General features: G+C 38.6%; 7 non-coding genes across 7 annotated transcripts; all 7 read right to left on the reverse strand.

Moving 5' to 3' along the window:
• Positions 1-1,365: 1,365 nt before the first annotated feature.
• On the reverse strand, positions 1,366-1,558 carry LOC148601362 (U2 spliceosomal RNA). The gene has a single exon (XR_015917520.1). It is a non-coding gene; the product is annotated as a U2 spliceosomal RNA (small nuclear RNA).
• A 1,540-nt stretch (positions 1,559-3,098) lies between these two features.
• On the reverse strand, positions 3,099-3,291 carry LOC148601363 (U2 spliceosomal RNA). Its single transcript, XR_015917464.1, has one exon. It is a non-coding gene; the product is annotated as a U2 spliceosomal RNA (small nuclear RNA).
• A 1,539-nt stretch (positions 3,292-4,830) lies between these two features.
• Positions 4,831-5,023, reverse strand: LOC148601364 (U2 spliceosomal RNA). The gene has a single exon (XR_015917465.1). It is a non-coding gene; the product is annotated as a U2 spliceosomal RNA (small nuclear RNA).
• Positions 5,024-6,563: 1,540 nt separating this feature from the next.
• Positions 6,564-6,756, reverse strand: LOC148601365 (U2 spliceosomal RNA). The gene has a single exon (XR_015917467.1). It is a non-coding gene; the product is annotated as a U2 spliceosomal RNA (small nuclear RNA).
• A 1,539-nt stretch (positions 6,757-8,295) lies between these two features.
• Positions 8,296-8,488, reverse strand: LOC148601366 (U2 spliceosomal RNA). Its single transcript, XR_015917468.1, has one exon. It is a non-coding gene; the product is annotated as a U2 spliceosomal RNA (small nuclear RNA).
• Positions 8,489-10,027: 1,539 nt separating this feature from the next.
• Positions 10,028-10,220, reverse strand: LOC148601367 (U2 spliceosomal RNA). The gene has a single exon (XR_015917469.1). It is a non-coding gene; the product is annotated as a U2 spliceosomal RNA (small nuclear RNA).
• A 1,540-nt stretch (positions 10,221-11,760) lies between these two features.
• On the reverse strand, positions 11,761-11,953 carry LOC148601368 (U2 spliceosomal RNA). Its single transcript, XR_015917470.1, has one exon. It is a non-coding gene; the product is annotated as a U2 spliceosomal RNA (small nuclear RNA).
• Positions 11,954-12,500: the final 547 nt, after the last annotated feature.

Raw genomic sequence — 12,500 nt, forward strand, 5'->3', positions numbered from 1 at the left:
AGTCTGCTGAAATTTGTAAAAGGGAAAGTTTTGCTATCACACATATAGGCAATGCTAGAAAAGGAGAGACAACGTTTGACATACGTATTCGACATTGCATTTAAATCAAGGTGTCGCTATAACGTACTGTAATCGTCGATTTTTCTGTCACTCGGCTATTTAAATATGACGGAAGAAAAAGTGTACGAGCATGGAGGCAATCTCGGCGGCTCTGTCGAAAACCGTCCGTAAAGGTCCTCGTTTGCATGCAGTGTCCAGCTCTGACCAGGGTGCCGGGTTCTGTGATTTTTTTTTCCTGCTGTTTCAATGCATTTCGCATCCAAGAAAAAACAAAACATATCAAAAACATATTCCGACCTCGCAATTAGCAATTACAATTCAAGTTAAGTTAAGTTACATTTAATATGATACTTTCAAATTTTTTCAAGCCCCCGACCGGGACTCGAACCCAACACCTCCGGCATGCTGGCTCAGCGTCTTTACCGCTGGGCTACGGATGCTAGATGAAGAATGTGCCTTAAAACTTCGTGTCAATCCTGCGTCTCAATTTTTGTCAAAAGAAAAAAAAACAAAACAAAACAAAGGCGTTCAAAGGGAAATAACTGGAATAATAGGAAACGCTTACAGTGTCACCATTACATATTGATTTCAGACAATATTCATAAGAAAGTCGTGTCACACAATAAAGAAAATCGTGCTCCACGTGCAAAACGTGTTTAGCATGTCACGGACGGCCTAGGTCTCGATCCTCACAAAATTACCGGCCTAATATCAGGGGAAATGGCATGAGCTTTGTTTACTTACATTTCTAGCAGCGGGCGACGTCCCATGTGTACTCTCGTCGATAGGGGAAATTGCGAAACAATAAGTAAGGGGACATAACGTCGTCTTGCACTTCCGTACGTCTGCACTGTTATCTATTGGTCTCGTCCGTCTGTGAATAAAGAAAAGCTGCACAAAATATAAAAGATGTGCCAGTTTAATTTTTTTACTTCTTTTTTTCTTTTTCTTTTTTTTTTCTTTTTTTTTTTTTTTTTTTTTTTGGGGGGGGGGGGGGGTGGCAAAAAAAAAATAATAAATAAAAAAAATATTAAAAAAAAAATTAAAAAAAAAAAAAATAAAATAAAAAAAAATAAAAATAATAATTCTCATTTACAGGTCGGTCGGGTCCCTGTTTTTATTAGTATTATTTTTTATTTGTTTTGGCCTATTATTATTTTATTTTATTTTTTTTTTTTTTTTTTGCTGTCCCTCCTCGGGAGAATTATTTTTTTACCCTATGTATCTGTCGTGTCCGCTGTGTGTACTGTGTAGCAGTTTAAAGGGAAAACTGGTCTTCTATTTAATTTAATTCTCTCCCGAAAGGGAGAGTGGGCCAATCCTGGAGGTACTGCAATACCAGGCCAACCCGTGGCAAGAGTGGTGCAAGCACTCAACATCTCACCTAGGTGCAAAAATCAGTTTAATATCGAAGTACCCACATAGGGCACGTATCAGATATTAAGCTGATAAGAACAGATACTACACTTTGATCTTAGCCAAAAGGCCGAGAAGCGATGCCGAGTTACAGAAAGTTCTCGTAGATGTTCATTGGAAACTTCTCTCTTGAAGAGGTTTTTTTCTCTCAATTTCTGTGCAAAATTTCCAACCGTTTTCCCTTCAAACCTGTACTTAGCGGCACTGGACTGTCTGGTGTCATTTATGCTTCATTGTCGATTTCGTCGAAAGTCGGTAAGTCTGCTGAAATTTGTAAAAGGGAAAGTTTTGCTATCACACATATAGGCAATGCTAGAAAAGGAGAGACAACGTTTGACATACGTATTCGACATTGCATTTAAATCAAGGTGTCGCTATAACGTACTGTAATCGTCGATTTTTCTGTCACTCGGGTATTTAAATATGACGGAAGAAAAAGTGTACGAGCATGGAGGCAATCTCGGCGGCTCTGTCGAAAACCGTCCGTAAAGGTCCTCGTTTGCATGCAGTGTCCAGCTCTGACCAGGGTGCCGGGTTCTGTGATTTTTTTTTCCTGCTGTTTCAATGCATTTCGCATCCAAGAAAAAACAAAACATATCAAAAACATATTCCGACCTCGCAATTAGCAATTACAATTCAAGTTAAGTTAAGTTACATTTAATATGATACTTTCAAATTTTTTCAAGCCCCCGACCGGGACTCGAACCCAACACCTCCGGCATGCTGGCTCAGCGTCTTTACCGCTGGGCTACGGATGCTAGATGAAGAATGTGCCTTAAAACTTCGTGTCAATCCTGCGTCTCAATTTTTGTCAAAAGAAAAAAAAACAAAACAAAACAAAGGCGTTCAAAGGGAAATAACTGGAATAATAGGAAACGCTTACAGTGTCACCATTACATATTGATTTCAGACAATATTCATAAGAAAGTCGTGTCACACAATAAAGAAAATCGTGCTCCACGTGCAAAACGTGTTTAGCATGTCACGGACGGCCTAGGTCTCGATCCTCACAAAATTACCGGCCTAATATCAGGGGAAATGGCATGAGCTTTGTTTACTTACATTTCTAGCAGCGGGCGACGTCCCATGTGTACTCTCGTCGATAGGGGAAATTGCGAAACAATAAGTAAGGGGACATAACGTCGTCTTGCACTTCCGTACGTCTGCACTGTTATCTATTGGTCTCGTCCGTCTGTGAATAAAGAAAAGCTGCACAAAATATAAAAGATGTGCCAGTTTAATTTTTTTACTTCTTTTTTTCTTTTTCTTTTTTTTTTCTTTTTTTTTTTTTTTTTTTTTTTTGGGGGGGGGGGGGTTGGAAATCAAAAATAATAAATAAATAAAATAGTAATAAAAAAAGTAATAATAAAAAAAATAAAATAAAAAAAAATAAAAATAATAATTCTCATTTACAGGTCGGTCGGGTCCCTGTTTTTATTAGTATTATTTTTTATTTGTTTTGGCCTATTATTATTTTATTTTATTTTTTTTTTTTTTTTTTGCTGTCCCTCCTCGGGAGAATTATTTTTTTACCCTATGTATCTGTCGTGTCCGCTGTGTGTACTGTGTAGCAGTTTAAAGGGAAAACTGGTCTTCTATTTAATTTAATTCTCTCCCGAAAGGGAGAGTGGGCCGATCCTGGAGGTACTGCAATACCAGGCCAACCCGTGGCAAGAGTGGTGCAAGCACTCAACATCTCACCTAGGTGCAAAAATCAGTTTAATATCGAAGTACCCACATAGGGCACGTATCAGATATTAAGCTGATAAGAACAGATACTACACTTTGATCTTAGCCAAAAGGCCGAGAAGCGATGCCGAGTTACAGAAAGTTCTCGTAGATGTTCATTGGAAACTTCTCTCTTGAAGAGGTTTTTTTCTCTCAATTTCTGTGCAAAATTTCCAACCGTTTTCCCTTCAAACCTGTACTTAGCGGCACTGGACTGTCTGGTGTCATTTATGCTTCATTGTCGATTTCGTCGAAAGTCGGTAAGTCTGCTGAAATTTGTAAAAGGGAAAGTTTTGCTATCACACATATAGGCAATGCTAGAAAAGGAGAGACAACGTTTGACATACGTATTCGACATTGCATTTAAATCAAGGTGTCGCTATAACGTACTGTAATCGTCGATTTTTCTGTCACTCGGCTATTTAAATATGACGGAAGAAAAAGTGTACGAGCATGGAGGCAATCTCGGCGGCTCTGTCGAAAACCGTCCGTAAAGGTCCTCGTTTGCATGCAGTGTCCAGCTCTGACCAGGGTGCCGGGTTCTGTGATTTTTTTTTCCTGCTGTTTCAATGCATTTCGCATCCAAGAAAAAACAAAACATATCAAAAACATATTCCGACCTCGCAATTAGCAATTACAATTCAAGTTAAGTTAAGTTACATTTAATATGATACTTTCAAATTTTTTCAAGCCCCCGACCGGGACTCGAACCCAACACCTCCGGCATGCTGGCTCAGCGTCTTTACCGCTGGGCTACGGATGCTAGATGAAGAATGTGCCTTAAAACTTCGTGTCAATCCTGCGTCTCAATTTTTGTCAAAAGAAAAAAAAACAAAACAAAACAAAGGCGTTCAAAGGGAAATAACTGGAATAATAGGAAACGCTTACAGTGTCACCATTACATATTGATTTCAGACAATATTCATAAGAAAGTCGTGTCACACAATAAAGAAAATCGTGCTCCACGTGCAAAACGTGTTTAGCATGTCACGGACGGCCTAGGTCTCGATCCTCACAAAATTACCGGCCTAATATCAGGGGAAATGGCATGAGCTTTGTTTACTTACATTTCTAGCAGCGGGCGACGTCCCATGTGTACTCTCGTCGATAGGGGAAATTGCGAAACAATAAGTAAGGGGACATAACGTCGTCTTGCACTTCCGTACGTCTGCACTGTTATCTATTGGTCTCGTCCGTCTGTGAATAAAGAAAAGCTGCACAAAATATAAAAGATGTGCCAGTTTAATTTTTTTACTTCTTTTTTTCTTTTTCTTTTTTTTTTCTTTTTTTTTTTTTTTTTTTTTTTTGGGGGGGGGGGGTTGCAAATATAAAATAATAAATAAATAAAATAGTAATAAAAAAAGTAATAATAAAAAAAATAAAATAAAAAAAAATAAAAATAATAATTCTCATTTACAGGTCGGTCGGGTCCCTGTTTTTATTAGTATTATTTTTTATTTGTTTTGGCCTATTATTATTTTATTTTATTTTTTTTTTTTTTTTTTGCTGTCCCTCCTCGGGAGAATTATTTTTTTACCCTATGTATCTGTCGTGTCCGCTGTGTGTACTGTGTAGCAGTTTAAAGGGAAAACTGGTCTTCTATTTAATTTAATTCTCTCCCGAAAGGGAGAGTGGGCCGATCCTGGAGGTACTGCAATACCAGGCCAACCCGTGGCAAGAGTGGTGCAAGCACTCAACATCTCACCTAGGTGCAAAAATCAGTTTAATATCGAAGTACCCACATAGGGCACGTATCAGATATTAAGCTGATAAGAACAGATACTACACTTTGATCTTAGCCAAAAGGCCGAGAAGCGATGCCGAGTTACAGAAAGTTCTCGTAGATGTTCATTGGAAACTTCTCTCTTGAAGAGGTTTTTTTCTCTCAATTTCTGTGCAAAATTTCCAACCGTTTTCCCTTCAAACCTGTACTTAGCGGCACTGGACTGTCTGGTGTCATTTATGCTTCATTGTCGATTTCGTCGAAAGTCGGTAAGTCTGCTGAAATTTGTAAAAGGGAAAGTTTTGCTATCACACATATAGGCAATGCTAGAAAAGGAGAGACAACGTTTGACATACGTATTCGACATTGCATTTAAATCAAGGTGTCGCTATAACGTACTGTAATCGTCGATTTTTCTGTCACTCGGCTATTTAAATATGACGGAAGAAAAAGTGTACGAGCATGGAGGCAATCTCGGCGGCTCTGTCGAAAACCGTCCGTAAAGGTCCTCGTTTGCATGCAGTGTCCAGCTCTGACCAGGGTGCCGGGTTCTGTGATTTTTTTTTCCTGCTGTTTCAATGCATTTCGCATCCAAGAAAAAACAAAACATATCAAAAACATATTCCGACCTCGCAATTAGCAATTACAATTCAAGTTAAGTTAAGTTACATTTAATATGATACTTTCAAATTTTTTCAAGCCCCCGACCGGGACTCGAACCCAACACCTCCGGCATGCTGGCTCAGCGTCTTTACCGCTGGGCTACGGATGCTAGATGAAGAATGTGCCTTAAAACTTCGTGTCAATCCTGCGTCTCAATTTTTGTCAAAAGAAAAAAAAACAAAACAAAACAAAGGCGTTCAAAGGGAAATAACTGGAATAATAGGAAACGCTTACAGTGTCACCATTACATATTGATTTCAGACAATATTCATAAGAAAGTCGTGTCACACAATAAAGAAAATCGTGCTCCACGTGCAAAACGTGTTTAGCATGTCACGGACGGCCTAGGTCTCGATCCTCACAAAATTACCGGCCTAATATCAGGGGAAATGGCATGAGCTTTGTTTACTTACATTTCTAGCAGCGGGCGACGTCCCATGTGTACTCTCGTCGATAGGGGAAATTGCGAAACAATAAGTAAGGGGACATAACGTCGTCTTGCACTTCCGTACGTCTGCACTGTTATCTATTGGTCTCGTCCGTCTGTGAATAAAGAAAAGCTGCACAAAATATAAAAGATGTGCCAGTTTAATTTTTTTACTTCTTTTTTTCTTTTTCTTTTTTTTTTCTTTTTTTTTTTTTTTTTTTTTTTTGGGGGGGGGGGGGTAGCAAATCTAAAATAATAAATAAATAAAATAGTAATAAAAAAAGTAATAATAAAAAAAATAAAATAAAAAAAAATAAAAATAATAATTCTCATTTACAGGTCGGTCGGGTCCCTGTTTTTATTAGTATTATTTTTTATTTGTTTTGGCCTATTATTATTTTATTTTATTTTTTTTTTTTTTTTTTGCTGTCCCTCCTCGGGAGAATTATTTTTTTACCCTATGTATCTGTCGTGTCCGCTGTGTGTACTGTGTAGCAGTTTAAAGGGAAAACTGGTCTTCTATTTAATTTAATTCTCTCCCGAAAGGGAGAGTGGGCCGATCCTGGAGGTACTGCAATACCAGGCCAACCCGTGGCAAGAGTGGTGCAAGCACTCAACATCTCACCTAGGTGCAAAAATCAGTTTAATATCGAAGTACCCACATAGGGCACGTATCAGATATTAAGCTGATAAGAACAGATACTACACTTTGATCTTAGCCAAAAGGCCGAGAAGCGATGCCGAGTTACAGAAAGTTCTCGTAGATGTTCATTGGAAACTTCTCTCTTGAAGAGGTTTTTTTCTCTCAATTTCTGTGCAAAATTTCCAACCGTTTTCCCTTCAAACCTGTACTTAGCGGCACTGGACTGTCTGGTGTCATTTATGCTTCATTGTCGATTTCGTCGAAAGTCGGTAAGTCTGCTGAAATTTGTAAAAGGGAAAGTTTTGCTATCACACATATAGGCAATGCTAGAAAAGGAGAGACAACGTTTGACATACGTATTCGACATTGCATTTAAATCAAGGTGTCGCTATAACGTACTGTAATCGTCGATTTTTCTGTCACTCGGCTATTTAAATATGACGGAAGAAAAAGTGTACGAGCATGGAGGCAATCTCGGCGGCTCTGTCGAAAACCGTCCGTAAAGGTCCTCGTTTGCATGCAGTGTCCAGCTCTGACCAGGGTGCCGGGTTCTGTGATTTTTTTTTCCTGCTGTTTCAATGCATTTCGCATCCAAGAAAAAACAAAACATATCAAAAACATATTCCGACCTCGCAATTAGCAATTACAATTCAAGTTAAGTTAAGTTACATTTAATATGATACTTTCAAATTTTTTCAAGCCCCCGACCGGGACTCGAACCCAACACCTCCGGCATGCTGGCTCAGCGTCTTTACCGCTGGGCTACGGATGCTAGATGAAGAATGTGCCTTAAAACTTCGTGTCAATCCTGCGTCTCAATTTTTGTCAAAAGAAAAAAAAACAAAACAAAACAAAGGCGTTCAAAGGGAAATAACTGGAATAATAGGAAACGCTTACAGTGTCACCATTACATATTGATTTCAGACAATATTCATAAGAAAGTCGTGTCACACAATAAAGAAAATCGTGCTCCACGTGCAAAACGTGTTTAGCATGTCACGGACGGCCTAGGTCTCGATCCTCACAAAATTACCGGCCTAATATCAGGGGAAATGGCATGAGCTTTGTTTACTTACATTTCTAGCAGCGGGCGACGTCCCATGTGTACTCTCGTCGATAGGGGAAATTGCGAAACAATAAGTAAGGGGACATAACGTCGTCTTGCACTTCCGTACGTCTGCACTGTTATCTATTGGTCTCGTCCGTCTGTGAATAAAGAAAAGCTGCACAAAATATAAAAGATGTGCCAGTTTAATTTTTTTACTTCTTTTTTTCTTTTTCTTTTTTTTTTCTTTTTTTTTTTTTTTTTTTTTTTTGGGGGGGGGGGGTGGCAAATCTAAAATAATAAATAAATAAAATAGTAATAAAAAAAGTAATAATAAAAAAAATAAAATAAAAAAAAATAAAAATAATAATTCTCATTTACAGGTCGGTCGGGTCCCTGTTTTTATTAGTATTATTTTTTATTTGTTTTGGCCTATTATTATTTTATTTTATTTTTTTTTTTTTTTTTTGCTGTCCCTCCTCGGGAGAATTATTTTTTTACCCTATGTATCTGTCGTGTCCGCTGTGTGTACTGTGTAGCAGTTTAAAGGGAAAACTGGTCTTCTATTTAATTTAATTCTCTCCCGAAAGGGAGAGTGGGCCGATCCTGGAGGTACTGCAATACCAGGCCAACCCGTGGCAAGAGTGGTGCAAGCACTCAACATCTCACCTAGGTGCAAAAATCAGTTTAATATCGAAGTACCCACATAGGGCACGTATCAGATATTAAGCTGATAAGAACAGATACTACACTTTGATCTTAGCCAAAAGGCCGAGAAGCGATGCCGAGTTACAGAAAGTTCTCGTAGATGTTCATTGGAAACTTCTCTCTTGAAGAGGTTTTTTTCTCTCAATTTCTGTGCAAAATTTCCAACCGTTTTCCCTTCAAACCTGTACTTAGCGGCACTGGACTGTCTGGTGTCATTTATGCTTCATTGTCGATTTCGTCGAAAGTCGGTAAGTCTGCTGAAATTTGTAAAAGGGAAAGTTTTGCTATCACACATATAGGCAATGCTAGAAAAGGAGAGACAACGTTTGACATACGTATTCGACATTGCATTTAAATCAAGGTGTCGCTATAACGTACTGTAATCGTCGATTTTTCTGTCACTCGGCTATTTAAATATGACGGAAGAAAAAGTGTACGAGCATGGAGGCAATCTCGGCGGCTCTGTCGAAAACCGTCCGTAAAGGTCCTCGTTTGCATGCAGTGTCCAGCTCTGACCAGGGTGCCGGGTTCTGTGATTTTTTTTTCCTGCTGTTTCAATGCATTTCGCATCCAAGAAAAAACAAAACATATCAAAAACATATTCCGACCTCGCAATTAGCAATTACAATTCAAGTTAAGTTAAGTTACATTTAATATGATACTTTCAAATTTTTTCAAGCCCCCGACCGGGACTCGAACCCAACACCTCCGGCATGCTGGCTCAGCGTCTTTACCGCTGGGCTACGGATGCTAGATGAAGAATGTGCCTTAAAACTTCGTGTCAATCCTGCGTCTCAATTTTTGTCAAAAGAAAAAAAAACAAAACAAAACAAAGGCGTTCAAAGGGAAATAACTGGAATAATAGGAAACGCTTACAGTGTCACCATTACATATTGATTTCAGACAATATTCATAAGAAAGTCGTGTCACACAATAAAGAAAATCGTGCTCCACGTGCAAAACGTGTTTAGCATGTCACGGACGGCCTAGGTCTCGATCCTCACAAAATTACCGGCCTAATATCAGGGGAAATGGCATGAGCTTTGTTTACTTACATTTCTAGCAGCGGGCGACGTCCCATGTGTACTCTCGTCGATAGGGGAAATTGCGAAACAATAAGTAAGGGGACATAACGTCGTCTTGCACTTCCGTACGTCTGCACTGTTATCTATTGGTCTCGTCCGTCTGTGAATAAAGAAAAGCTGCACAAAATATAAAAGATGTGCCAGTTTAATTTTTTTACTTCTTTTTTTCTTTTTCTTTTTTTTTTCTTTTTTTTTTTTTTTTTTTTTTTTGGGGGGGGGGGGGGTGCAAATCTAAAATAATAAATAAATAAAATAGTAATAAAAAAAGTAATAATAAAAAAAATAAAATAAAAAAAAATAAAAATAATAATTCTCATTTACAGGTCGGTCGGGTCCCTGTTTTTATTAGTATTATTTTTTATTTGTTTTGGCCTATTATTATTTTATTTTATTTTTTTTTTTTTTTTTGCTGTCCCTCCTCGGGAGAATTATTTTTTTACCCTATGTATCTGTCGTGTCCGCTGTGTGTACTGTGTAGCAGTTTAAAGGGAAAACTGGTCTTCTATTTAATTTAATTCTCTCCCGAAAGGGAGAGTGGGCCGATCCTGGAGGTACTGCAATACCAGGCCAACCCGTGGCAAGAGTGGTGCAAGCACTCAACATCTCACCTAGGTGCAAAAATCAGTTTAATATCGAAGTACCCACATAGGGCACGTATCAGATATTAAGCTGATAAGAACAGATACTACACTTTGATCTTAGCCAAAAGGCCGAGAAGCGATGCCGAGTTACAGAAAGTTCTCGTAGATGTTCATTGGAAACTTCTCTCTTGAAGAGGTTTTTTTCTCTCAATTTCTGTGCAAAATTTCCAACCGTTTTCCCTTCAAACCTGTACTTAGCGGCACTGGACTGTCTGGTGTCATTTATGCTTCATTGTCGATTTCGTCGAAAGTCGGTAAGTCTGCTGAAATTTGTAAAAGGGAAAGTTTTGCTATCACACATATAGGCAATGCTAGAAAAGGAGAGACAACGTTTGACATACGTATTCGACATTGCATTTAAATCAAGGTGTCGCTATAACGTACTGTAATCGTCGATTTTTCTGTCACTCGGCTATTTAAATATGACGGAAGAAAAAGTGTACGAGCATGGAGGCAATCTCGGCGGCTCTGTCGAAAACCGTCCGTAAAGGTCCTCGTTTGCATGCAGTGTCCAGCTCTGACCAGGGTGCCGGGTTCTGTGATTTTTTTTTCCTGCTGTTTCAATGCATTTCGCATCCAAGAAAAAACAAAACATATCAAAAACATATTCCGACCTCGCAATTAGCAATTACAATTCAAGTTAAGTTAAGTTACATTTAATATGATACTTTCAAATTTTTTCAAGCCCCCGACCGGGACTCGAACCCAACACCTCCGGCATGCTGGCTCAGCGTCTTTACCGCTGGGCTACGGATGCTAGATGAAGAATGTGCCTTAAAACTTCGTGTCAATCCTGCGTCTCAATTTTTGTCAAAAGAAAAAAAAACAAAACAAAACAAAGGCGTTCAAAGGGAAATAACTGGAATAATAGGAAACGCTTACAGTGTCACCATTACATATTGATTTCAGACAATATTCATAAGAAAGTCGTGTCACACAATAAAGAAAATCGTGCTCCACGTGCAAAACGTGTTTAGCATGTCACGGACGGCCTAGGTCTCGATCCTCACAAAATTACCGGCCTAATATCAGGGGAAATGGCATGAGCTTTGTTTACTTACATTTCTAGCAGCGGGCGACGTCCCATGTGTACTCTCGTCGATAGGGGAAATTGCGAAACAATAAGTAAGGGGACATAACGTCGTCTTGCACTTCCGTACGTCTGCACTGTTATCTATTGGTCTCGTCCGTCTGTGAATAAAGAAAAGCTGCACAAAATATAAAAGATGTGCCAGTTTAATTTTTTTACTTCTTTTTTTCTTTTTCTTTTTTTTTTCTTTTTTTTTTTTTTTTTTTTTTTTGGGGGGGGGGGGGTAGCAAATCTAAAATAATAAATAAATAAAATAGTAATAAAAAAAGTAATAATAAAAAAAATAAAATAAAAAAAAATAAAAATAATAATTCTCATTTACAGGTCGGTCGGGTCCCTGTTTTTATTAGTATTATTTTTTATTTGTTTTGGCCTATTATTATTTTATTTTATTTTTTTTTTTTTTTTTTGCTGTCCCTCCTCGGGAGAATTATTTTTTTACCCTATGTATCTGTCGTGTCCGCTGTGTGTACTGTGTAGCAGTTTAAAGGGAAAACTGGTCTTCTATTTAATTTAATTCTCTCCCGAAAGGGAGAGTGGGCCGATCCTGGAGGTACTGCAATACCAGGCCAACCCGTGGCAAGAGTGGTGCAAGCACTCAACATCTCACCTAGGTGCAAAAATCAGTTTAATATCGAAGTACCCACATAGGGCACGTATCAGATATTAAGCTGATAAGAACAGATACTACACTTTGATCTTAGCCAAAAGGCCGAGAAGCGATGCCGAGTTACAGAAAGTTCTCGTAGATGTTCATTGGAAACTTCTCTCTTGAAGAGGTTTTTTTCTCTCAATTTCTGTGCAAAATTTCCAACCGTTTTCCCTTCAAACCTGTACTTAGCGGCACTGGACTGTCTGGTGTCATTTATGCTTCATTGTCGATTTCGTCGAAAGTCGGTAAGTCTGCTGAAATTTGTAAAAGGGAAAGTTTTGCTATCACACATATAGGCAATGCTAGAAAAGGAGAGACAACGTTTGACATACGTATTCGACATTGCATTTAAATCAAGGTGTCGCTATAACGTACTGTAATCGTCGATTTTTCTGTCACTCGGCTATTTAAATATGACGGAAGAAAAAGTGTACGAGCATGGAGGCAATCTCGGCGGCTCTGTCGAAAACCGTCCGTAAAGGTCCTCGTTTGCATGCAGTGTCCAGCTCTGACCAGGGTGCCGGGTTCTGTGATTTTTTTTTCCTGCTGTTTCAATGCATTTCGCATCCAAGAAAAAACAAAACATATCAAAAACATATTCCGACCTCGCAATTAGCAA

Source organism: Perna viridis, chromosome 12 (genome assembly GCF_037379345.1).
Source record: "Perna viridis isolate PV_CMFRI_1.1 ecotype Kerala chromosome 12, ASM3737934v1, whole genome shotgun sequence".
Taxonomy (NCBI): domain Eukaryota; kingdom Metazoa; phylum Mollusca; class Bivalvia; order Mytilida; family Mytilidae; genus Perna; species Perna viridis.